The sequence below is a fragment of the Podarcis vaucheri genome (assembly GCF_965113315.1).
Source record: "Podarcis vaucheri genome assembly, chromosome: 2".
NCBI classification, from domain to species: Eukaryota; Metazoa; Chordata; class Lepidosauria; order Squamata; family Lacertidae; genus Podarcis; species Podarcis vaucheri.
The window spans coordinates 86,072,480-86,099,703 of record NC_138760.1 but is presented as its reverse complement, the minus strand read 5'-3'; the positions used below and the strand labels follow the sequence as shown (position 1 = coordinate 86,099,703).

General features: G+C 40.5%; 1 long non-coding RNA gene across 1 annotated transcript; it reads right to left on the bottom strand.

The window, feature by feature from the left end:
- Nucleotides 1-368: 368 nt before the first annotated feature.
- Nucleotides 369-16,535, bottom strand: LOC309525519. Its single transcript, XR_014216374.1, has 4 exons — nt 16,460-16,535; nt 8,364-8,502; nt 727-854; nt 369-432 (listed from the first exon to the last, which is right to left on the bottom strand). It is a non-coding gene; the product is annotated as an uncharacterized lncRNA (long non-coding RNA).
- Between the last annotated feature and the right edge of the window lie 10,689 nt (nt 16,536-27,224).

The following is a 27,224-nucleotide window of genomic DNA, read 5'->3' as shown; positions in this document are numbered from 1 at the left end:
CTACAAACCATTGCCCTACTAATATTCAAAAAGATGGCTAGCGTCCATAGACAATTTTTATAGTTCCATGAGCCAGCATGGAGAGATCGGTTTCCATTATTTGCACTGCTTAATGTGCATAGCTGCAGGTATTCTCAGTGCTCCATTTTACCAGCCCTGCGGCACCAGACTTCTGGTACTCAGATTCAGTAATGGGCTGTTGGATTCAGAAAGTAAAGGCTATCAAGTAGAGACTTTGTCACATAAAAACGAGAGATTGAGAATCAGATTACATACCTTAGAACAACACAATTGCCCAAATGTTATATTGAATCAGGGAGAGCAAAATATTTTAAGGTATAGAAGAAATATGAATATTTCTTATACTTACACCAAGACTGCTAAAGTGAAGACAGATGGCAGGAAAGAACCCAAACAGGAAAAGGAGACTAGCTAAAAAGAAGAACAGAGACTGGTAAGGCAAAAATAGAATAGCTAAAGGCAGTGCTTTTTATATAGAAAAAATGGTGCTGGTAATCGCCATGAAGTTGTTACAGTAAGTGCCACACTTTTAACATTAAAAAGGTGCTGGTACTCCATACCTTTGAGTACCCTCAGAAAAATGTAAAGGCAACAATGAAGTAGTTATTCATTCATTCATTCATTCATTCAGCCTTTATTGTCATAATTTAGACAATAAAATCATAAAAGAGGAGGGACATCCCAACCCAATTTTATTTCATTTACCTAGGAACAGGAGTTTTGCAAAATCCCAGTGTCATATGCGCTCTTATGGAATGGGAAGCAAAATCAGTTCCTTATTCCAGAGGATTTGTTGGAAAGGCAGCAAAACGTCATCTGCAGGAACTAGGCTCCTGTGGACAGACCAGAATAATAACAATGTCTTTTGTTTTGCATATTGACCTTTTTGCAAATTAATTTTTAAGATTTTTTGTATGTTTGACAATTCAATAGAGCGTTTTTAGAGACAACTTTCTGCTTCGTTCCTTTAATTCCACCAAACTCTGCCAATAAAGGCAGGTCTCAAATTTCAGTTGTGCCCTTTGTGATGCCAAAATTTGCTCCCCTTTCCATTCTACATAACAGTCATGGATCCCTCTGCAGCACCACCAAGGCTTCACACCCAAACTGGTTGCGCTCCCCTAAATCTGCCTCTGTTGCTGGAGTGCTATTCTCAAAGGCATTCTTCACATGTTAGAGCATTACAATTGAGCCAGTAACCTTTATTTTGAGTACCCCACATACTGAGTCATTCATGGGTGGCAGGCAGCTTTGGGACAGTTCGTTAACATTCATGCAGTGAGAATTTAGAGGATATACCTGGTGCCCTCCGGACAACAACTCTCATCCGCCTCAACCAGAATGACTGTTGGCCCATGCTAATGGGAAGTGAAGTCCTCACCTGGAGGACCAGGTTGGTGAAGGAATGAAAAGGCTCTCCTAAAGCAGGATGGAGTAACCTGTAGCCCTCCAGATCTCATTGGACTCCAATTCCCTTCAGCCTCTGTCAAGGAATGAGGGGTGGACTGTGGCCCAACAACATGTAGAGGGAAGCAGGTTCTCTACCCATGTTCTAAAGCAAGATTCTGTGTCATCATCATCATCATTAATATTAATGGCATTTTCACTTCCGGGTTAGCGTGATTGACTAATGGCGGATTCCCTCTGAGCTCCGGAGGGAATCGGCTCAGCAGGATCGGGTCTTGCCGCTATGGCGACGCGGGGACCCTTAAAAATCACAGGCGGTGAATCCTGTGAACCTGGTGACTCGGCGGGCACCATTTGCACCCCCGACCAGTGAAGGAGCCTTTTTAAAGGCTTCGGAACGGGAGACGGGGTGAGCGGCGCGGTGCTGTGAGTCGACTGCTTCTCCTACGGAGTGAAGCTGCATGCCATGGTCGGAGAGCACTGACTTCTTCTTGTGAACAATTGGACTTTAAAGCAGCAACCCGTGAGTAGTACGGAAATTGGATTTCTAAAAGAAAAATTATTATTTTTTTAATTAGGCACGATCGGGGAAGGTGTAAACAGGAAGTCCGTCTCCCCGTCCTATAAATAATCTAAAGCAAGGACTAACTAACTAAGGTCGAGAGGATTTTTTCCTTCTTATTGGGCAAAAGATATTAATTTCACGATTTGGCAGTTTAAGTAATTTTTACTGGAGGATAAGAGCTAATTTTTGGAGCTGAAGTGTCACCCCCCCCCGGACCCGGGAGTGATCCGCGAGAAAGCCTGTTGGAGAGGTATTGAAGAGCTTGACAGCTGTCAAACTAGCTGTCAAGACGGAAAAAGCGAACTTTGTTTTCTGTCTCTGCTGGTTATATTTGTTACAATTTGGTTATACTTTGTTGAAAATAAGGAAGAACCGATACAAACTAACTTGATTTTTGGATTTGAACTGGAAGGAATACTAAGTAACCAAAATCCCTCTAGAGGGGGTTTTGGGACATTACAAGAATGGCTGAAGGAGGGAAAACTCAAGCTAAATTGGACAGAATTTTCTTTCTCTTGGGAAAGTTACAAGGCCAAATTGATGTTTTGGCTACTAACCTTGCAACCCTGGACTTAACAGTAAACAAGTGCATTGAATTTGATAAGGATTTGATCCGGGAAGTTCATGCAGCTGGACAAGAGGAGAAAGTTGAGAACTTTGAGAGTGTGGAGAAAGAGACACATGTTGTTTTTGAGGAAAGGGAAGGAGGAGATGTGGTGTTGCAGATGACAAAGGAGAGCCAGAGTCCTGACATGATGGCTACAAAGGAAAACAAGAATTGGATGATGAAAATCTGGTCCAAATTGGAGACTGAAGAATGGAGAGATCTCTATATGTGGAGATCTGAAGATCTAAGGATTACAAATTTGATTAAGGTGAAAGCTGGAGCTTTGGGGACATTTGGACTTGAAAAGAGCAAGAAACAAGATTTGGGCTCCACTTTTAAGTACGGTGGTCTGGCTGGAGGAAGTATTGTCTCCATCGGATTAGAGCATCTCTGAGATCTGGTGTTTAATATTAAGGACTATTAAAAAAACCGGCAGAGAGGAACTGAGAGACAATTAAGGGCCTCGGATGTGAGATCTCCAGGCTGATAGCAGATTAAGACTGATGGACATTTGTTGGGGATTGAAACCGGGAAAGGGGATGGGGTGGGGTTTGGGGATCCAAAGGGTGTATAATTATTGTCACGGGAATTGGGGTTGCTTGTGTGTAAATCTCTAGCTGTTCCAAACTGCTTAGGGGCGGTTGTGTCTTTCCCTGACTGAGCAGCTTGGGTGCTGCTGCTCAGTCGCTCGACGAATCCGTGAGTGGGCGTCTCCTAAATTTCCTCCAGCATAAGAGCTCCTTGACGGACAACCTTCGCCTCGCCTCTCTGCGCGTAACCCTTCTGCGCAGAGTGGACGTGCCTAGTGGTGCTCCTCCACCCTCCTCACTGACTTCACTGCCAGAGTCTCGGAGCCTCTCCTCCGAGATGCTTTCTCCCTCTCCCTTCTTCCTGGTGTCACCTGGACATTCTTCCCCAGATGACGTTCTCTCTCTACCCTTACTCGTTCCCTCTCCTGCAGAGTCTGGAAGCATCGCCTCCCCCCTCTGCTCCGATGTCAGCTCCCTGACAATTATAATTTGTCTTTTTCTTTTTATTCTGTTTTGTTATCAGTATGAAAAGTGGGGAATTCGTGGAAGGGAATTTGGGTTGACTTTAGAAAAAAGGACTTAAGAATGAGTACTGAGGTATAAATTTTGAGGTTTATAAGGTAAAATTGGTTTTTTTAAATGAATTAAGTACTAAAAGGTTAAAAACTGGGGATAAGAACTTGTTGAATTTACAATTTGAATTGGAATATAAGAAGGGGAGGTGCGGGGAAGTCAGGGAAATATGTTATATTAAATAAGGATTGCAAACTGTATATGTTTTTAATTTTTCTTTTTCTTTTTTCTTTTTGGCTTTTTAAAATGGAAAATTCTTAATAAATATTTATTTTTTAAAAAAATATTAATGGCATTTTCATCCCATCATTTCTCTGAAGAGTTGGGGCAGGATACATGGTTCTCTTCCCACAATTTCATTTGTTTTCAGAAATTATACATAGGAAATAAGATGAATAACAAAGCGTGTCCAATACGTGCTTATAAAAAGTAGAACATTATGCCAACTTGCCCTTCTAATAAGCCTCAATGTAGATATTGAGGAGTAGATAAGGTTACCAGACATCCCCGTTTCCCAGGGACAGTCCCTGGATTTGCAAATCAGCCCCCTGACAAAATCCATCGATTTAGTAGGAAGTTGAAAAGTGTCCCCGGATTCATTGAAAAAAATCTGGTAACCTGAGAGTAGCATCAATTAAATATCTTCAGGAGAAAGAAGCGTAATTTCTTCCCTGTGGCTGCAGTGAAAGCTACATCTGCTTCTACAAGCTTATAAAAGACACCGCATAAAAGAAAAAGAGGGCGGCCTCTTCAGTTGTCTGACTGTATTCCACTTCCTGAAGGACTGAGGTATTTTGTGAAGAATTATCACCACCTTGTGGCCTAGTGCTGCATATAATCTTTTTATGACAAGGAATATGTTGAACAGTGTTACTTTTATATAATGCTAAACCCTCCATGTAACTTTTACCTGGCAGGTGTTTTTTTTAAAGTAACCAAAAGCATTCTCAGAGGGCAAAACTGCAAATGATAGCCAAGATGTGTGAATGAATCACCCCCCTTTTATATCCTCCCTCTCCAAATAGAAAATGGAGGAGGGCTAAATCTGGATTTGGATCACAGCACAGAGATGTGTGTCTTTTAGACTTTTCTCTTATGAAAATTGCCACCTGAGACCGCTGTTTGCCTATAAATCTACACAGGTAGTTCTATTTTGGTTTTTTTTTAAAAAAGAAAAACACCAGGGCAAATAGTGGCTCTCGGTGTGAGATTTTCATTAGGAAAATGGGGCAGGGAGGGGGGTTAACATCTTTACCTCAGACCACACTTCTGATTCAGCTCATGCCCCCACTCCCAGCTGTTATTTGGGAGTGAGAGATTAGGGACAAATGAATGCATCCCTGTTATCACATCTAATTTGACCTGGGAGAAGGCTACAAATTTAAGGGGAGCAATAGCAGGGAGGGGCTGTTTCATCCCTACTCTCTTAGGGCCATTTCCCCCTCCCCCTCAAAATTTCTCCAGTCTGCTTTTTCTCTGCTGCAGGAAAATATGTAGATATCCTGGTATCTTGAAATAAAATAAGAGTTTGAAGAGTTTGGATTTGATATCCCGCCTTTCACTCCCTTTAAGGAGTCTCAAAGCGGCTGACATTCTCCTTTTCCCTTCCTCCCCCACAACAAACACTCTGTGAGGTGAGTGGGGCTGAGAGACTTCACAGAAGTGTGACTGGCCCAAGGTCACCCAGCAGCTGCATGTGGAGGAGCGGAGACGCGAACCCGGTTCCCCAGATTACGTGACTACCGCTCTTAACCACTACACCACACTGGCTCTCAATAAAGTAAGGATCTTCTCCTATATTCTGAAAAACGGGGATGGCATCCAGTGAATGTTGCTGTACTGTTTGAAGGCATCTACCTGTGTGGAACAGGGAGAAAGGTCGTGTTTGTCATTCCTCTTCAATGCCTCCACCCTTAAAAACTCTGCACTAGAGGATCCTCCAACCCGCTGGAGCAGATTTGGGGAAGGGGAGGGCAGAAGGCTACATTGAGAGGAATCATGAAAAATTGCCCCCCCCCCCGCTGCAAAATGCCTTCAGTCAGCACAGCAATAGCCCCTGAGTAACAGCCATTGGATTCTACTCGCTATTTATATCTCAGGTTTGTTTGTTTTTAAATTACTTTTTTTAAAAAAAGAAAAAGAAATAGGTGGTGAATTTATTAGCTTTCCTTCAAAAGTAGGTCTTAACTTCTCTTTTATAACTTCTCTTATAAAAGCATAGCTGTGTTATTGCATTAGAATTTTCAATATACCGTAATGCACTTCAAATATTTTCACAGGGTGTTCCTTATTGTTACACAAAAGAGAAAACTTAATGTAATTTGAACATAATAGCTGCTATTCTTCTTACATTGGTCCAAGGGCTACTTCACACTGCTTTCAATTTTCTTTTCTTTTTTTCAGTTCACAATGCCTATGATTGATTGTGTTCGTGCCTTGGATCACTTTTCAAAGCCTCATCTTGCAAGAATCTTTTCAGTCCTGTTTCTAGTAGCGTTCGGCCAGCGGGTGTCAAGAACGGATGGGAACTGTAACAGCCTTCAAAGAGTTGCTTTTTCACCTTGATCCATCCTTACCTTTAGAATCCAGTCATCCAGTTTGGTCACTTTTTCATGCCATGAAGTTGTCCTTGATTGGCTCAGTTTAAGACACCTGAAACTAGTTAATAGTGCCATCCTACTGCAATCCTATACATGTATACTCAAAAGTAAGTCCTGTTGAGTCCTAAGGTAATCATTTATAGAACTGAAGCCTAAGTTATGTATACATATATGTTTTAAGTATGTGGAAGCCAATGTGATGGAGTGGTTAGATTGCTGGACTAAGGATTAGGGATCTGGGAGGCCCAGGTTAAAATCTTGACTCTGCCATGAAGATCACTGGGTCGCCTTGGGCCAGTCATTGCCTCTCAGGCTAATGTACCTCACAAGGTTGTCATACGGATAAAATGAGGAGGGGGAGAGACTTGGAGGAAAAGTGGGATATAAATGTGATAACGATAAAGATAATAATGCAATATGGCAATCAGACTTTGGGGCAGATAGCTGTGGTGAGAAACACACGTCTTGCTGGAGTTTAATTCATTTGTATGCTGCTACTCCATTCTGCTTTCTCAGTGCCAGCGCTGGTCCAACCCTTTGTGGATATAAGACTCCTCAGGGAGCCTACATTATTACTGATATATTAATTACCTAATGCCAAGGAGCCAAATCAAGAGCATGTGGAAAGGCAGAAGGAAGGAATTATAACTGTATAATATTTCATCCACAGAGATGATGGCTTGGCTCAGTTACAGAATACATCACTGACAAGATTTAGGAAACCCTCTATATGCTTGTTATAATTTGTACATAAGCTGTGGAACTTTTTTTAATTTACAAATGGAAATAATTTCAGGGCATGTGGCATGACAAAACAAAAGTAATAATCCAAAGCTACAATTCCCTTTCTAGGCAGATGAAGAAAGATCCAGATTTACTTCTGCATGTGTTTGAAAATCAAATGTACTGGTAAATGTTCATTCTGAGTCTTTAAGACCCCAACCCAAAAAAAGTCTGCTTACTCCATGCAATTTCAACTTGCTTTGCTGTTCTCCAAAGTCCACAGTTCACAAAATGTTGCCACTTACTTTATCTCTCAGCCTCAACTCCTCATCTATCGAACTAGAAAAGGCTTCATTGATGAGGACCTTTAAATTTCCTTGTCCCTGAATGTTTAAGCCACTTAAACTCAGCGTTCGAAACTCCCATTGTTCTAGGCACATTTTACGACAGCGAATTTCATTAGCGTGAGCACATTCTGAGCTCTGGGTGCAGTACTGCGCCTAAGATTTCAGATTAAAACTGCAAAATGGAGGGAAAGGAAGACATTTTTCTGCCTCCCCACTTGCAGCTACTCTCTGAAGACTGGAGATGAGACCCTCTTAAGAATATTAGGGGGGTGGGCAGGGGAAGGACTAGACTAGACCATGTGAAAAATGGACGTATTTTAGCTGCAGTTTGTTCATTTTCTGCTTTGTATTCTTGCTATAAAAAGTGTGCCTAGAGACATTCCGTTGTTGCACCCATAACCTAGGTTTAAGGTGCCATTTAGCTTCTCGCTTTCATATCTTAGTTTTTAACCCTGTTTAAACTGCATGATGAAATTCATCACCAAATGCTATTAAAATAACTTCAGCCGATGCCATAGAATATATTGGGGGGGGGGTTTAAAGTCACACAGGGCTTCCTTTGTGCAAGAGAAATATAAAAGAATCTGAAATTAAAAAGAATCCAGGTATTCTTATATCTGAATTTACAACATGCAATTCAGACTCACAACACAGCAGCCTTGAAAGATGACATGAATTCCATGTGGAAATCATGCATGTTGGTGCACATCTATTTACCTAAGCATCTGTGACTCCAAACTACTCTTCTGTTTCTGCATCAGTGCATTGGAAGGTCTGCAGAAAGGTCAATGATCATTTGATCAGATTTCAGCTGACGAGCCAAGAGGAATCTGGCCTTTAAAGGAACCAGGCTTAAAATCATGCGGCTTTGCTTGTTACACAATTAAATTATGCACTCCAATGCAGTATTTCAGAGTTGGCACAAAACTCCCCAGACTGTATTAAAAATATCTCTTTTCTCAATCCATCTTCTAATCTAAAGTGACGTACCTGCAGGGCTTGGGAAGCATACTGGCTCCTCTTACTGGTGAGCCTGGAGTAATTTCCCTGATTAAGCATTCATGCTAAGGAGCTCATGCCACATCTTCTCCTTAAAAACACACCACCAGGATTCCTTGTTAGTATATTCCTGAAAAGAGGAGATGGGAATCTGAAGCCTTATTTACCTGGGATCCATTTGCCCGCTTACCCAGGACATAGAGGTGACAAAGAAGCACCAGGGATTCAGTTCCTTCAGAGAAAAGTGTTTATTGTGATCTGCGCAGAGGCAACCAGCGGAATTGTTTCCAAAGGCTGGTGGCCCCTAATACACGTAAGCAAGCAATATTTATACTCCTGCAGCACCTCCCGACCACCCCACCACCAGTAACTCATCATATCATATTCCTCGATTTGCCTTATTGCCTCTTTGGGTGTTGCTAAAGCATTTTGGCAGTGCACTCCTTTCGCTTATCAGCCAACCCTCCGTATCTTGTTTGTTCCAGATGCATTTCTCCTCCTGCTCTCCGGGCGTTGCCTTCCAACTGTCAATGCACCCCCTGCCCACTCCCTTCAATACAAGCAGGAAAAACAGTCATCCCATAGCCACCACCACAACCACCTAGAAGTAGCAACCAACACACACTACATACATAGATCCACAGTGGTGTGCTTTGCCCTACAGTATTCCAATATAAAGCAGTGTGATAACATCCACACTGAAATTTACTGGTAACTAATGGAAGGATTAGGGACGCGGGTGGTGCTGTAGGTTAAACCACAGAGCCTAGGACTTGCCGATCAGAAGGCGGTTCGAATCCCCACGACGGGGTGAGCTCCCGTTGCTCGTGTTGAATGGTTTCTTTAAATGTAAAGGTTCATCATTGTTCCACTCCATGTGTATGTCTTTAATGGGCCAGAGCAAGATAACGAGACCCAGCTTTACAGCTGTGAAACATAGCAGGTGCTGCTGAGTTGTATTTGATTAAGGCGTGTCAGCATTTGGGTAGAGTATATAAGGAGCAGCACCTAGCTCTGCCATTCCCCTGGGGGATGGGTTGGTGGTTGGGTCTGGTTTGGTTTGTTGATGTATTTAGTGTAAATGGAGTTTTTGTTTTTCTTATTAAAACCTTTAAGTTATTTTTGAGTCCTTTCTTTTTTAATGCATGATCTCCCCAGCAAGCTCTCTGCAGCGTTACCATACTGCAAAAAGCCAACATCTTTGGTTATGGGCCCAGCTGCTGAGTGGATGACTGCATATTTTTGGACTCTGAGAAAGGTTTGAAAACTCCTTCTCCTGTTAGCGTAGTTTTTGTGGGTCTGGAAGAGTTCCAGAATGGTTGACCGGGTTCCTGAAGCTGAGAAGGCTCTGGTCTTCCCACAGCTAACAGATGAGAACTATAGTTTATGGTCTTTTCGGGTGGAGGCGCTTTTGACCTCTAGAGAAGTATGGACCTATGTAACTGATGACCCTCCTGACCCTGTAACTAATGCTTGGTCGAAAGGAGACGCAAAAGCCAGGGCGATAATTAATTTGGCAGTCAGCGACCAGCAAGTAGTCTATATAAGAAATAAGAAAACTGCCAAAGAAATGTGGGACAGTCTTGCAGCAGTGCATGTTAGAAAAGAGTCAGCGTCTGCATTGACGTTTTTCAAGCAGTTGTACCAGACGAAGTTGCAGCCTGGTGGTGATTTGGCAGCACACTTGAGACGTCTGGAGGCAATACGCGGTGAATTAATTCGAAGGGACATGGAGGTACCTGATATTCAGTATGTTTTTATCATCCTTTGTTCCCTTAATGAGGACTTTGATGGTATAGCTAGCCAGATATCTGCTGTTCCACCAACACAGTTAACTGTGGAAGGGGTAACGGCAAGATTAATGGGAGAGTTGGATAGAAGGGAGGCTTGTGCCATAAGCACTCCTGTTTCCAGAAAGAATGAGGAACACCATATCCAAACTTGTGGTGATACAACTGCATTTAAAGCTGCAAAGCGTTGTTGGTTCTGCAATAAGCAAGGACATTTTGCAAAGGACTGCAGATCCAAAAGAAAGCAAAGTACTCCCAAGCCTGTTTCTGTTCGTCAATCACGGTCGTCAGCCCACCAGCCGGCATCGTATAGTAGAGACAGAAACGAGCCACAAGCTTTTCACGCTCGGACTACAGATCGTAAAAGAATTAAAGGTGCCAAGTGGAATTCTTTTATTGTTGACTCAGGTGCATCCCAGCACGTCTGCAACAATCGAAGCTTGTTTATTTCTTTCGAAGAGGAAATTGGTAATGTACATTTAGCCAATTCACAAGTCTTGCAGTCGCTTGGCAGGGGTACTGTTAAACTTGACTCTTTAAACATTACAATAGCGAACTGCATTTACTGCCCATCAGTGGACAATTTATTATCAGTAAGGTGTTTTGCTCGTCAAGGCATAACTGTGCGTTTCTTAAAGTCAATGTGTGAGTTTTTCGAGGGGAACAAACGTCTATTGTATGCCCGGGAATCTGATGGTTTATATAGACTGTATTTTCGAGCCTACTCCCAATCGCCTATAAATTGCAGAGCAGCACAGTCAAGCCAGGGGTTGAGGAATGTAAGACCACATTCTGGGTGTGTCCACATGGCGCACAGAATTCTGGGACACCTGAATTTTGCTGATGTAATTAAGACACAGAATATTGTCAATGGCCTCAACTTAAAACCATGTAAATTCTTTATGCAATGTCTATCCTGTTGCAAGAATAAGATTAAGGTTGCACGCAAGGGTAGGTGCTCAGATAGGAAAGTAACTGAGCCATTTGAGCGTGTGCATTGTGATTTGGTTGGGCCACTCCCACAGTCATTAGGAGGTTCTAAGTACTGGCTTACCCTCATAGACCAGTATAGTAGATATTGTTGGACTTATGCAATAGCTGAGAAGTCCCAAGCATTTGAGAAGTACAAGGTTTTTTGCAACTGGGTAAAAACGCATTTTAACAAACCAATTAAGAATCTGTTTTCTGACCGGGGCGGGGAATTTGTCTCTGAGGATTTTGAGAAATTCCTGGAAGCGCAGGGGACTACTCATGAGTTATCTTGCCCCCGAAGTCCCTGGTAAAATGGGCTTGTTGAAGTTGTGCAGCGTGACCTGCAGGCAGGGGTTAAAACTTATCTGCACGATGCTAATCTGCCCAAAGCATTTTGGGCTGAAGCACTCAATGCCTTTTGTTATGTTAGAAATCGCAGTTATCATTCTGGTTTAGATGTCACCCCCTATGAGAAGTTGTTTAAAAAACGCCCTAATCTGAAATACCTACGTATTTGGGGTTCAGATGTAATTATGCATTATCCTGCTAAGCAGAAATTGGGTGAGCGTAGTGTCCAGGGAAAATTAATGGGCTACCAGCAGGGGGCGTACAGAATTTACATACCAGGAACTGGCAAATTTCATATTACCAGAAGCATGATACAAACTGTAAATTGGAATGGCGTTGCTGTTTTCCAAGATACTAATGGTATAAATGATACTGAGGAAGAAGAGGTAGAAGAAGCAGCAGGAGGAGGAAATGGTGATTCTGAATTAATAGAAAAAGACAAAAAGCCTGTTGAATCTGATAATTTGTTTGATGATTTAAAGTCACAGGCACCCGAGGGGAGGTTAGATTCTCTTGAGTTTTCTGACCGTGAGCTTAGCCTCCAGGCACCTCTTCAGTCTGACAGTGATGATTTACAACCTGAAACTAGTAGTTCACTGAGTCCCATTAAGTCTGAGGAGTCTGACTCTCCTTCCGGACTGAGACGTTCAGATAGAAAGAGGCAGAAGCCACAACGTTATGCAGATGAACATTTTAATACTGTGTTTGCCAATAAGGCGGTTTTTGAGCCAAAAAGCTACAATGATGTTCAGAATTTACCTAAGCACCAAGCTGCAAATTGGTATAAAGCTATGAACTCTGAGATAGCGTCTTTAAAAGAGCATAACACCTGGTCTCTTGTACCACAAACCCCAGATATGAGACTTATTGATTCAAAATGGGTTTATAGAGTTAAAATGAATGACAAAAATGAAGTTGTAAGGTACAAGGCAAGATTAGTTGCTAGGGGCTTTCAACAAATTCCAGGCGAAGATTATGATTTGTGCTATTCACCAAGTGTAAAATATGAAACAGTTAAGCTTTTGTTAAAAGATGCATCACAACGTGGACATTCTGTTTATCACCTAGATATAAAAACTGCATATTTGTTTGCAGATTTAAAAGAACAAATTTTTATGCGTGTCCCTGAAGGCATAGACGCTGCTGAAGGTTTGGTATGCAAATTAAATAAATCCCTTTATGGTCTGCACCAAAGTGGAAGGAATTGGCACCAAACTTTAGCAAAAGAATTGCTAGATATTGGTTTTTCACAAGGAAAGGCAGACAATTGTGTGTTTATAAAGGAAAGGGCAAACTCTGTAACAAAAATATGTGTGTATGTAGATGACGTGTTAATTTCTACAAAAACTAAACAGGAATATGAACAGGTAGTTTCACAGTTACAGAAGAAATTTGATGTGGTGGAATTAGGCATAGCTAAAAATTACTTATCCATGCAAATTGAGAAAGGCAAAAATGGATCTTTTCTGGTTCATCAAACTGCAAAAATTGATGATCTAGTTGAAATGCTATGTTTAGAAAATGCAAATGGGAAGGAAACGCCTATGGTGTGTGGTTTCACCTTTACAGGTGAAGATAAGCCATTTCCTAACAAAACTTTGTATCGTTCTGCTATAGGCAAGCTAAATTTCATTCAAAGAATCTCAAGACCAGATATAACTTATGCTTTTCACTTTCTGGCAAAATTTGTGGAAAAGCCCACTACACAATGTTTCTCTGCTCTTAAGAGAGTGGTGATGTACCTTAAACATACCAAACATTATAGGTTGCAGTTTACATCAAGTATTGACAAAGGTTTTGAAATTTTCTGTGATGCATCTCATGCAGTGGAGCAAAATAATTGCAGGGGTGTGTCTGGTATGGTGTTTTGTTACAACGGTTGTCCATTTGAATGGAAGTCCCAGACACAAACCATTATTTGTCTCTCCACAACAGAGAGTGAATTATGTGCATGCGTTCAGGCCACTCGTGATGTAGAATGGTATCTGCAGGTATTTGCAGACCTACAAATGCAAGTAACACTACCAGTAAAAGTTTACCTTGATTCCCAGAGTGGACTTGCTATCCTGTGTTCAGAGACCAATACGCAGCGCACTAGAGTCTTAAGATTACGTTTAGAATTTGTAAAGAAACTAATTGCTGATGAAATGGTTGTATTTAAATATGTTCCAGGTGACAATCAAATTGCAGATATTTTTACAAAAGCACTTCCAAAGGTTACACATGAAAGACATGTACAAAGTATGCTTTATGTTTTTGTTCCACAATGATGAACCGCAGGGGAAATGTTGAATGGTTTCGTTAAATGTAAAGGTTCATCATTGTTCCACTCCATGTGTATGTCTTTAATGGGCCAGAGCAAGATAACGAGACCCAGCTTTACAGCTGTGAAACATAGCAGGTGCTGCTGAGTTGTATTTGATTAAGGCGTGTCAGCATTTGGGTAGAGTATATAAGGAGCAGCACCTAGCTCTGCCATTCCCCTGGGGGATGGGTTGGTGGTTGGGTCTGGTTTGGTTTGTTGATGTATTTAGTGTAAATGGAGTTTTTGTTTTTCTTATTAAAACCTTTAAGTTATTTTTGAGTCCTTTCTTTTTTAATGCATGATCTCCCCAGCAAGCTCTCTGCAGCGTTACCATACTGCAAAAAGCCAACATCTCGGTCCCTGCTCCTGCCAACCTAGCAGTTCGAAAGCACCTCAAAGTGCAAGTAGATAAATAGGTACCACTCCGGCGGGAAGGTAAATGGCGTTTCCGTGCACTGCTCTGGTTCGCCAGAAGCGGCTTAGTCATGCTGGCCACATGACCCGGAAGCTGTACGCCAGTTCCCTCGGCCAATAAAGCGAGATGAGCACCGCAACCCCAGAGTCGGCCACGAATGGACCTAATGGTCGGGGGTCCCTTTATCTTTACCTAATGGAAGGATTACATAAAATCCACATTTGTGAGGATTTTGCTGGTAATGGATTTTTCAGTTCTGTTAGCATAATGTACGTAATAAGGTTTGCCTTCCTTATCCATATTAACGTGGCAAATAGTACTATATACCACTTCAAAATGCCCTTACCTGGGGTTCGATAGGTGAGAAAAGCTTGACTTCCTGTGATTCTCAAGATCTAGCAATTTTCTTCATGTCACTTTGGGTCATTGCAGCTGTAAGCCTATACCTACTTACTAGGGTATAAGTTCTATTTAGTTTAGTGGGATTTATCTCTGAGTATTTCTAAGTTTGGGCTGCTGGGCTGTAACCCTAGGCACACACCTGGGAGTAAGGTCCCATTGAGGATAAAGGGATTAATTTCTGTGTAAACATGCATTGGCTTGCGCTGGGCTGATTGTGGGAAATTTCAAATCCTCATGAACAATCTATTAGTCACTCATGTGTGCTATTGACGTTAGTCAAAGAGAACTCCCCTAGTAAGAACAATTACATCACTGCTAGAAATCCAGTAAAACAGAGCTTCATAATCAGCAGTTGCAGTCATCACAAACCACAGCAAAAGGGATACTGCTTTTGCATACTATTAGCCATTGGGCTATTTCCAATGTTAGTCGTATCTGACCCACTGAAATTCATGGTCATAACTAACTTAGGTCCTGTAATTACGTTTGCCCATGCATGTTATGATTATGCAGTTGGGAGTGGATGGAAGTGATTTTCTACCTACCCACTTATGGTAAGAGGCTGCACTGCTATAGAACTGAGCCCCTCAATTAAATATAAGGACTGCAGGATTTGGCAGGCTATGAATTTTCAGACCTGGGTAGTAGAATTTGTTACATGTGTTAAGGTTTGATTTTCTCCTGTAAAAAGACTCCATCACAGCAAGAAGCAATCAGTCTTGTGCCCCGTGGGTGTGGGGTGACCTTTTGGGGAGACAAAGCATCAACACGAAAGCATTTGTCTAAGCACTTAAAGGCTTAAGGAGGCACATTGTCCGTCCAAGGGACAATACTTATATGGGGCAGTGGACATATGCCAAACACCCAGATTACCTATTAACAAAAACTCTTTAGGAGCTGGCCTCTGGGATTTCCTCAGGAAACAGACCAAGTAGGAGGACAGGGATTATAAACACAGATTTAAAAACTTGCTTGTTATGGATTGGGGGTGGGGGTGGGGCAGATGAAAAAAAAATGCTGCTTTTTGCAGAAAAGTCAAATGTAGAAAGAAAGAATAAAAGTTACAATAACATTTCAGAAGAGAGATTCTCTTCTCTCAGTGAGTCAATTTCCCCCAGCTGACTCCCAAATACTTCATATGGATCTTTAAATTGCTGCTGATAGACTTCCCTTTGTTGGATATATTTCCATCTGTGGAGGCTTTTTGAGCAAACACACAGATATAATAAAAAAATAACAACCTATAATGCATCCAATAACTTCTCCGTCACTTTCCGTTATTGAATGGTGTCACTGAACAATTATTCAGTTCAGCATTGTCTGCACCAGCCGCAAGGCCTGAGATTGCCTCACTAGGCTATGGGAGTGCCTTGGCTGTCAACTCGACACAGAACGGTAACAAAGGAATTCAAGAGCATCTGCTTGTTCCTAGATATTCTACAGTCTGCTTTTAGAAGTGGAGTGATCTGTTTCATAGAATGAGTGTAAAAGAGCTTCTATTTTGAAGTTCATCATAAAAAGGGTGTATGCACACCTGTGCTACTAATGGATTTTGGTATTGCAGGAGAAGAAACCTGCATTTTGCTTCCTGCGTCTGTGACTTTAAGTTAAAGCTCTTTATTTAGTTGGCAGCTCTTTGGACTATTTTTTAATGCCTTCTCTGTGCAGAAAAGGGCACAGAGTACAGAAGAAAGAGGAGTAAGCAAGGGGTGAACAGCAGGCAGATTACAAGCAGAGAGGATTGGAACAGAAGGGAAGACTTTAGGAAAAGGATGAAGTAATGTTTTTTTTCTAAGGAAATCATGGGGAACTCCCACCTGCATTCAGAACTGTTGCTCTGAAACCACTTCCTTACCTTCCATTTTTGGTCCCCTTTTTAGAACTCCACTTTCTTTTCCTATTCTAGAATCTTCAGTCTCATGTGCTTGCAAAAACTGGCTGATGACCCATTATTCCTGCAGCTGCTACCTACTTTTAAAGGACATGGTTCCCTTCCCTAAAGAATCCTGGGAATTGTAGTTTACCACTTAAGAATTGCAATTCAAGGCAACCTTTAAAAACTACAGCTCCCAGGATTCTTTGCGGAGCAGGCATGTGCTCATCCACACTTCTGCTTCCCCTGCCTAGAAAGTATGTGTCCAAATGGTTTTCTGCTTGTCTCGTGTTTTCTAGGCATGGGTCTGAGTGGTTTTCTGTTGGTCCCACTGTTTTCCCCAAGACAACCCACTCTTTAGCACTGATTTGGAGCAAGTGCCAATCTGCAGAAAACCCAATTACATTTGCTCCGATGCAGTGGTAAGGCTTGGGTTTCCCTGGGAGAAAGCAGCAAGGCAAGCAGAAGTCTGGATGAGTCCTCAGATATGGAAAAATACGCATGATCTTTAACCTCTTTTTTCCAATACAGTGGTACCTCTGGTTACGAACGTAATTCATTCCAGAGGTCCGTTCTTAACCTGAGGTACCAATTTAGCTAATGGGGCCTCCTGCTGCCACCGCGCCACCACCGCACAATTTCTGTTCTCATCCTGAGGTAAAGTTCTTTACCTGAGGCACTACTTCTGGATTAGTGGAGTCTGTAACCTGAGGTGTTTGTAGCCTGAGGTTCCACTGTACTACTAACCATCCAGCTTGCATAATGCACGTTTGTTCTGTTGACCGTTCTGCCACACGCAAAGTACCGTATTTTTTGCACCATAACACTCACTTTTTTCCTCCTAGAAAGTAAGGGGAAATGTCTGTGCGTGTTATGGAGCGAATGCCTGCGGGTGGCGGGGGGGGGAATCTGCTGCAGTCGTGAGCAGAGGATCCATAGTTCCCTTTCCTTCCCTCCTCCATGGTTACAAAGCATGGATCCACATGGATCCTCAGGATTTTTGCATTGGGCTACTCCAAACTCACTGTCAGATCACATGTCTGTGGCCACAGCATGAACCACAAAAATCATATATCCACTATTTCGTTTGGAATATTTTTTTTCTTGTTTTCCTCCTCTAAAAACTATGTGCGTGTTATGGTCTGGTGCGTGTTATAGAGCGAAAAATACGGTACTTTTTCTTTGGTTCCTTCCAAATTCTGTATGGCTTTGTTAGTTTAGTTTAAACTTTAAATTCCAACTTGTCAGCATCTGATTCAGATGTGATTTGCATCCATCTCCCTATTTTTGATTAAGCTTCAACAAATGCAGGGCAAGAGCGTATCAGGTCAGGGCTTCGGTGCCTACTCAAAAGTGCAATTCCTGACAGCCTGCAGGCATCCTGTATCATTTCAGAGAGGCTTCTTGAGTTCTTGTCATTTTCTCATATTCTAGAGAATAGTAAACTGCAAAGAACCTGAAAGGAGTTAGACTTCCGGTTTGGGTCGCGGACAGCGAGGAAGCGCAGAAAGCCCTTGTTAATTTTAACTAAATCCTGGGAACTTGCAGCTGTTACTGATTACAACTGTGGGAAAGGATTTGTGACCTTGTAGGACAATGCCTTCAGAAGCACTGTTGGGTGCTTTCTGTAAAATAAATGCCCTATTGGATCAGTTAAGTCAGAAGACGGATTTTATGACTAATGCGGCCAGAACCTTTGTATAGGTAGTGGGAAACTATATGGAGCCCACCCAGGAACCAAAACAGGAGGGTGCCATGACAGAACAACTGGAAGAAGAGGACCCTGCTGAATCTTGGGCGCCAGGGATGGAGGGACTTTGGGCCCAGCAGGAAAATGAGCCTTTGGATTTGACAAATGAACTTGGAAAAAACCAGATTTGGAAAGACAAAGTTTGGATTGATTTGGAAATGGGGGGTTGGACTGACCCCCCTATGCAGGGATGTTTGGACTTTCCGAGTCTGGCAACGGGCCGCCAGAGGTTTGGAGCTGTTGGGACTCCCAATCTTGGAGGGAATCTGAAACATGTTTTAAAATACCACATGGAGTCTAGTCTGGACTATGGAAAAGGGGCTGATTTGTTGAAAAGGGTCAAAAACACTATCAAGCTGGAGTTCCCACGAGTGAAAAGAAAATATGAAGAAGAGCTGCGGAAGGGACATGGAAGAGATTTGAAGGCCTCGGATATATGATCACCAGGTTAATGTGCCAGACTAATGGGTTAAAAAAAAAGGACTGACAATCCCGGGACCGGGGAGAGGGGACGCTGGAAGAAGATTGGATTGTTTTTATTTATTTATTTTCTTTTTATTATCAGAAATGTTTTATGAACGTTGGAAAAATGTTGAAATGAAATTACTTGGCTCTTGTAAAAATGTTTAAAGAATCAGGTAAAAAGGTTATGGTTATGAGAAGCTGGTAAAAATAAGTCTTAAGTCTTAAGTTTTAAGGTTTTTTATGGGATAAGATGAAAATAGAGTAAGGTAATGTAAGGACAGAATACTATGAATTATGGAAAGGATTTGCTGTGACAATTATTAATCAAGATACAAGAGATGGGAGGAGGAGGAGGTCATGGAAAGAAGGTAATGAAAGTGGAGAATTTGAAAATGATGGTTTTATTTTTTATTTTTATTTTTCTGTTTTTGTCTTTTTTCTTTGTAACTTTGTCTTTTTATTTCTTTGTAATTTTTTTAAAAAATCCTTTTTCAATAGATATCATTTTTTTTTAAAAAAATAAGATAAATAAAAAGTTGGGAGTTGAATTTATTAATTCAGATGTAAATAAAAAAAGAGGATTGGTGATTTACGTCAAGGAGAAATGGGAACCTGAATTAATTTGCAAAGACAATGAAGGAAGAATCTTGGGAGTTCAAATTAACCATCAAGGCGAAAAATTCAATGTGGTAACCGTTTATGCTCCAAATACAAACAAAGCAGAGTTTTTAAAAAAACTGGAACAAGTACTGTTAGATCTAGAAAATCATAAATTAATTCTGCTTGGAGATCTGAATGGAGTACCAATACCAGAATTAGATAGAAGCGAAAAAAGAAGAAATCGAATCAAGGGAAACTTCCAAAATCATTTAATAACCTTGAGGAAAATCTAGATCTGATTGATAAAACCCAATAACGAAACAATTCACACACTTTTCAGAACCACACTACAGTTGGGGCAGAATTGATCAGATATGGATTTCAAGAGAACTATCCATAAGAACAACGAAATGCAAAATACAGCCCAGAACCCTTTCTGATCATAGCCCAATTGTGTTGGAAATAAAATGTAAATAATCTGGGCCATACAGGTGGAGAATGAATGAATACCTATTCGAAAATGACGAGATAACTGAGAAGGCTAAAAGTACCCTGAAAGATTACTTTGATTTAAATCTAAATAAAGAAACAAAAATTGATATAGTTTGGAACGCCAGCAAGGCGGTTTTAAGAGGATTCTTAATTCAGCAAAATAGTTATAGAAGGAAACTAAGAGAATGAAAGAAAGAAGAAATTATTAACCAATTAAAAGAGTGTGAGAAAAAATTAATAATAAACTCCAGGGATGAAAGGATTAAACAAATCTCTAAAATGTTGCAAACACAATATTCAACATTAATAAGTCAAGAAGTAGAATGGAGAATCAAATTAATGAAGCAAAAATATTTTGAATCCACAAATAAAACGGGGAGATTACTGGCATGGCAATTAAGAAAAAGGGAAAAACAAAATGTGATCAACAAAATAAAATCAAAAGAGCAAATAGTAGAAGATCCCAATGAGATAAAGAAAAGGTTTCTTCAATTCTATGAAAATCTGTATAAAAAGGAAGATGAAGACATAGCAGAAATAGAAAAATATCTGGAAAGAAATGGAGAACACTTGATGGATGAAGAAAAAAGTAAATTAAACAAACTAATAACAGCAGATGAGATCAAGGAGGCAATTAAGAAGATGAAACCGGGGAAGGCACCAGGTCCAGATGGTTTGTCATCAAAGTACTACAAAGTTTTAGAGGAGTATCCGGTCCCGATACTATGTGATGTAATGAACAATATTTTATGAGGAGGGAGGATACCTGATTCCTGGAAAGAGGCACACATTACATTAATACCTAAAGTAGACTCCGACAAATTGGATATAAGAAATTATAGACCGATATCACTTCTTAATAACGACTATAAAATCTTCGCAGAAATAATGGCGAATAGACTTAAGAAATACTTAATAAAATCTATCCATAAAGATCAAGCCTGATTCCTCCCTAACAGGCAACTAAAAGATAACGTAAGGCACATAATAAATATTATTGAATATTTGGAATTCAAGAATGACATCCCTGCGGCATTAATTTTCATTGACGCAGAAAAGGCTTTTGACAATGTATCCTGGCGGTTTTTATTAAAATGTATGGAGAGGGTAGGGATAGAGGGCCCGTTCATGGAAGGCATAAAAGTGATCTACTCAAGCCAAAGGGCTAAACTAATTATTAACAATAATCTAACTAATTCGTTTGTGATTTTGAAGGGTACAAGACAGGGGTGCCCTTTGTCCCCTCTTTTATTTATTATGGTGCTAGAAGTAATTACAAATAAAATAAGGAAAACACCAGAAATAAGAGGAATCAGAATTGGAACAAAAGAGTATAAATTAAAGGCCTACGCCAATGACTTAGTAATATTGCTAGAAGATCCAGTAAAAGGTATCAGTAAAGTCCTAGAGCTATTAGAAGAATTTGGAAAATTATCCGGCTTTAAGTTAAATAAATTTAAAACCAAGATGCTGACAAAGAACCTGGCTGAAGAAGCAAGAAGCCAGCTAGAGTTGAAAATGGGTATCAAGGTGGTGAAAAAGGTGAAATATTTGGGTATTTGGATCTCCACGAAAAACATAAACCTGGTAGAAGATAACTATATTAAGGCCTGGAGAGAGATAAAAAAAGATTTAGATACCTGGAGTAGGATAAAACTTTCCTGGTCAGGAAGAATGGCTGCAATTAAGATGAGTATTCTTCCAAGACTGCTGTTTTTATTCTAGAACATCCCGGTGATTAGAGGTACGACAATGTTTAAAGATTGGCAGAAAACCCTTTCCAGATTTATTTGGCAGGGTAAAAGAGCAAGAATTAAATTCAAATTACTTACAGATCGAAGAGATAGAGGAGGGTTCGCTGTCCCGAACTTGAAAGTATATTATGAGGCCTCGTGCCTATGTTGGATCAAAGAATGGATCGTCTTGAAAAAACACAGATTTGTTAGATTTAGAGGGATTTAACACCAGGTTCGGTTGGCACGCATATCTGTGGCACAATAAAGAGAGGGTACACAAAGGCTTCTCTAACCATATCATCAGAGGAGCGTTGCTTGAGGTATGGGACAGAAATAAAAGACTTATAGAAAAATACACCCCCTGGTGGTTATCACCAATTGACATTTTAACAATCAAAAAACTAAACATGGAAAGTGAAAGAGGGGCTTATGAAGACCTCCTGATAAGATCAGATAAAGGATGGAAAATCAGAACATATGAAGACTTAAAGGATAAATTGGCAGGATGGCTACAATTTCACCAAATTAATGCCTTATGGAACGAACATAAAAAAACCGGGCTGAATGAGAAAAAGTCCAGATACCAGGTGGAAATATTGGAAGGTAATTCCAAACTCTTATCCAAAATGTATAACTAATTATTAGATTGAGATACGAAGGACGAAGAGATAAAGGAAGTTATGGTCAAATGGGCTATAGGTCTTGGATATAATCTAGAATATGACAGGTGGGTGAAACTTTGGAACAAGGACATGAAATTCACAGCATGTGTTGGACTCCGAGAAAATATGGAAAAAATGATGTACCGATGGTACATCACCCCTGTGAAATTGGAAAAAATGTATAAGACCGGAGACAAGACATGCTGGAAATGCAAAACCAAAGAGGGTAACTTCCACCATATGTGGTGGACTTGTGAAGAAGTTATAAGGTTTTGGGGAATTATTTATGATGATTTTTTTTTAAAAAATTGAAATATACCTTCCCCCCAAAACCTGAAGCGTTCCTCCTGGGAATGGTCGGAGAGGAGATCAAGCAGAAAGACCAAACAATGTTCCAATACGCAACGGTAGCCGCCAGGATATTGCTAACGCAAAATTGGAAAACACCTAATATCCCAACTGTTAGAGAATGGCAAATTAAATTATGCGAGTATATAGAATTAGCCAAGTTGACACAAAAAATCAGGCATCAAAAAAGTGTGAAATTTATTAATGATTGGAACAAATTCATAACATACATAGAAGCAAATTTAGGAAATATTAAAATCACAGTAGGTCTAACTTAAAGCCTGCGATGTGTTGATGTTGTAAAATTACACTGCAGAAAGATATTGTGGTTATATAGCCCAAAACCGAGATGGAGGGAAGTCAATCAGTGTTATGTCATGAATTGATGTTGGTTTGTTTTGCGTTTGTTTTTTCTTGCTGTATGTGTTGTTTTGTATTTTTTCCCCTTTTTTCTCTTTTTTTCTTGTTGACCGTTTGTATGTTTTTTGTTTATTTACTTTTCATGTTTTTGTTTTAAAAAGAACTCAATAAAAAGATTTTTAAAAAAAGAACCTGAAAGGAGTACTACTGCATTTAGAATGTTTTGAAGCCATCCACTAAGTTGCCCTCAAAGTTTGCAGGATGCATTGTTCATTAAATGATTCTTACGGTGATGGAAAATCATGTCATTAGATACTAGGTAGAGATCATAACAATATATAAGAATTATTTTATTATGAATTTCCTTTTTGATAGTTTATATATATATATATATATATACAAGAAATCTGTTCAGTATATTATCCTTTTACTGTCAAGCATTTGATGTGGTTTGTGGTTGCCGACATTAGTCTTCAAAGTGCCACAAGACTCTAGGAATAGATAGCAGTGATGCTACCTTATTTAATTCATATTATTTATGCACCCATAATCCTGCCAAGATGCTGATACATACTGTTAGCATGCCTTTACCTGCTTTTACTAAATTCCATAATTAGCATTAATCAGCAGAGTCAAAACTTGTCAGGCCCAAATGTAAGTAGCTGCATATTCCTTGGACTAACATGAAGCAAAAAGAAAGTTTACCAGATAATGACTAGATGAAGAGATTATACATTTGCATTGCACTTTATAAAAGATCTTGAAAGCGATAGTAATCAAATTATGCATTTTCTTAAAAGCCTAGAAGGAATATTTTACACTGTTTATTCTAGGAATGAAACGTGTGGCTATAGCTGTACAACAACACTCTTCCTCCTTTTTAAAAAAATAAAAATAAAATGGGTTTTATCCAGTGATGCCTATGTTCTAACAGAAAACACTGTTGTGCAATCCGCAACGGTGAATTTTTGTGAGTCCTCCTACTCTAGTTGCCCCACAACAGACAAAACGTTGCCGAAACACTCAAATTACATTCTTGAGTCCCTGAGGAAAGTTTCCACTGAAATATGTTTTTTTTTATCATTTTCTTAAAATTCTCCTTATATTTTCCATACTATTTAAGAAGCCGGAAGAGGCCCCTCCAGTCTCAAAAACTCCTATCAGCCGAAGCTAGCATGGCCAATGGTCAGGGGTTATGGGAGTTGTCATCTCGGGAAAAAGAGGGAAGGTTTAAAAAGAAGAGAAAGATTAAACATGTATGTAGAGTATAACCAGGTGCTGAGTACAAGCATCCCTTCCTCTCAGCTTCTCACAGGCATCTGACCTGTTGCTGTTGATAACAGGATGCGGGACTCGGCAGACCTTGGTAGTAGCAGCCCAAGACATTTTGCTGCCAGAGGCAGAGCAGCAAATAGCACCAGTGGCGTAGGGATGGGGGAGCGGAGGGGTGCTTCGTCCCAGGTGTCATGCCTAAGGGGGGGGTGACAACATCGCCCCCATTGACTGCTGATGCAACAATCCTCCCAGGGGGTGGGGCGATCCACCCCCTGGGAGGATCATCCCGCTCTTATGTGCACTGCTCCAGGTGCCCAACCACCTGGCTCCGCCACTGAATAGCACCTTCCCCCCCAAGTCAAGGTGGATAGTACCCAAGTCCCCTAGAGGCACTAGCAGTCATAAAAAAGATGCAACAACTAACAACTTGCTCTCCTTTCATGACACCCAAAGGCGGATGCTTGAGGTGGCCATCTTGCTTTGCCTAATGGCATGGCTGGCCCTGCTGGAGTTCGACCTGATCTACTAAGGCAGTTCCTGCATCTTTACATTCTAAACCTCACTTAACAAAAACTGATAGATTTCGAATCAGTCTGGGTATATGTGGACATACTGCAAATGCAAATCTTGGGCTGTCGTTATAAAGGTGTATCTTGAAGCTGCACCCCATCCCAGAATAGGTTCAGTCATGCAAAGAGCATTGTGCGTCATAGATGTGTTTTTAAGTAATATACGAGAGCTGGCTGGTTTTTCTGCTCTTACCAGCACAACATGCAGGTTTTGACTTAATGGTAATCATCACCTTGACTGTGAGCGTCTTTTGTGTAGTACAATGGACCATAATTTCCATACAGTTTGCTGGCATTAGCAGAGAGCATATTCTTCACTTTCAGGCAGAAATACTCTTTCTGGGAATGCCATAAATCTGAAGGACAGCAGCTTGTGGCGATTTGGTTATGGCAAACAGGGAGAATGAAACAGAGAACTGGATTTTTGTGTATGTGTAGTTTTTGTATGAGCACTATGGAATGTGTTCTACTCCTTTGCTACAGAGCAATATTCTTACGGTACCTCTTAAGTAAAAAGGAATTGCTTCTTACTCATGGTGTATCTATACACACCTCTTTTTTTAATATTTAAGAAATGTGTATTTGTTTGCCAGTTTAGTATTTGTTTTGTACATTTATATCCCACCTGTTTACAAAATGACACTTTAGTTGGGCATTAACAACCATGTACCTTAAAAAAAGACAAGACTGTTTTCAGTCTTGTGTCCAGTCCACATTGTCTCAGTGTTGTGTTTTTGTTGAATCGATAGCCCTTAAAAACACACACACAATACTTTGCAATATTTTCTACCTGAAATAATGAGCTGTTTCCTTCAAACAGGACATCACAGACATTGCATGGAAAGTTGTGAGGTAGAGGGGGGTGCATGTGTGTGTGTGTGTCAGTACACACATGTGTGCAATGGACATCTAATTGCAATGTGCAGTATGTAGTTATTTATATAATGGGAACTTAAGTCATACAATTTGTGTTGTAATTAGTGGTCAGTGATACTAGTCCAACCTTCATTCCAGGATCATTTTGCAAACATTTTGTTTTAGTTCTTTTCTTTGAGGGATTTTGTTTCCCATGCCAGTTTTTTTTAATGTAATTTTTGTCAGTTGTATACTCACCTGCTAATTCAGCTTCTGCCTAGAAACACAGTTAAAATTGTTGAATAGTAGAGGGGGCAGGCACCTACACTATATTCCACTGTTAATATGATTTATTCTTTTTGTTTTGTTTTAAGATTTAAAAAATGATTTGGGGGCTGAGCATTCTCTCACTATGTGTCTCCTGTGGAGAAGTTCACATCTTCTCTCATTTTTGTAAGCTGTGTCTGTCTGTGTGTGGACAGGAATATTCTTGTTAGTGGAAAGAAGAAGAAGAAGAAGAAGAAGAAGAAGAAGAAGAAGAAGAAGAAGAAGAAGAAGAAGAAGCAGAAGAAGAAGGAGAAGGTGATTATTAAAATAATTCAACATCCCAGAGTTCAGTTGGCCCTAGAACTTAAAAATGAATACTTTAAGAATAACTCTTGCTTTTCATATCACATTCTCAGCCCACTTCAAGTGTCAATCCAGGAAGGGGCATAATGAGTCAAAAAGTCTGCCTGGTGTCTGCCTGGCTTCTCAGACCTGACCCAAGGTTTAGAACTTTCCAGAGGAAGGTCTGTGTGCGTAGACCTCTCCATACAACAGGTTTCTGTGCAAGTTTGGACCTGGATCATGTTGGGTTCTGCATGTGATGCACACAATTCACACATGAAGGGAGCTCTAGTTACAGTTAAGTTGATGTTGCTGATAAGAGCCAAGGGATGATTAATGCGAGCACGGAAGCGAGTGATTCTGGAAACAGTAGCAGACAAAAGGAAAAGAACCATTTGAAAAATTGTAGGCAGGAAGAGAACACCACTGGAGACAAAAGGATTCCAAAGATAACGTAAGCTATATATATTTGCTTCACATGCACAGCAGTAGACTCTACAGTCTGAATAAAACTAATGAACGCAAGAAAAACTCAGTCCTGCTGTTAACAACTTTTTCATTTCTCTTCCATTTTCCTTTTTCACTCTCATGCGCTGTCTATCTCCAGGTGATTTTTGAAAGCGTTCCTTTCACTCAGAAAGGAGCCCTTGAAATCTGCAACTATTTGCTGGTGAGTTCTGAGCTGTCAATGGCACGTAAAATACTACAGGAAAATACATCAGTCAGCCATCAGGAGCAATGTACTCTCCCAATGAAAATACCTATGTCTTTTCTTGAAATCCTCCAGCCGGGAGCCTTGAGCCTATGAAATTTTCTGCTGTACATTTCTCCCTCTGCATCAGCTGCTGAATAAAATCTCCCATGGCTTCTGAGGAACAATTCTGCTTATTATTTATAATTTAAAAATAACAACAACATGCTTTCCTTTCCCTTCCTTCCTTCCTTCCCTCCCTACCCTATTGTGTCTGTCAAGTTTATATTGTGAACCTGTGGGCAAGGAATAGACTTTGTAAAACAAATTGTGTA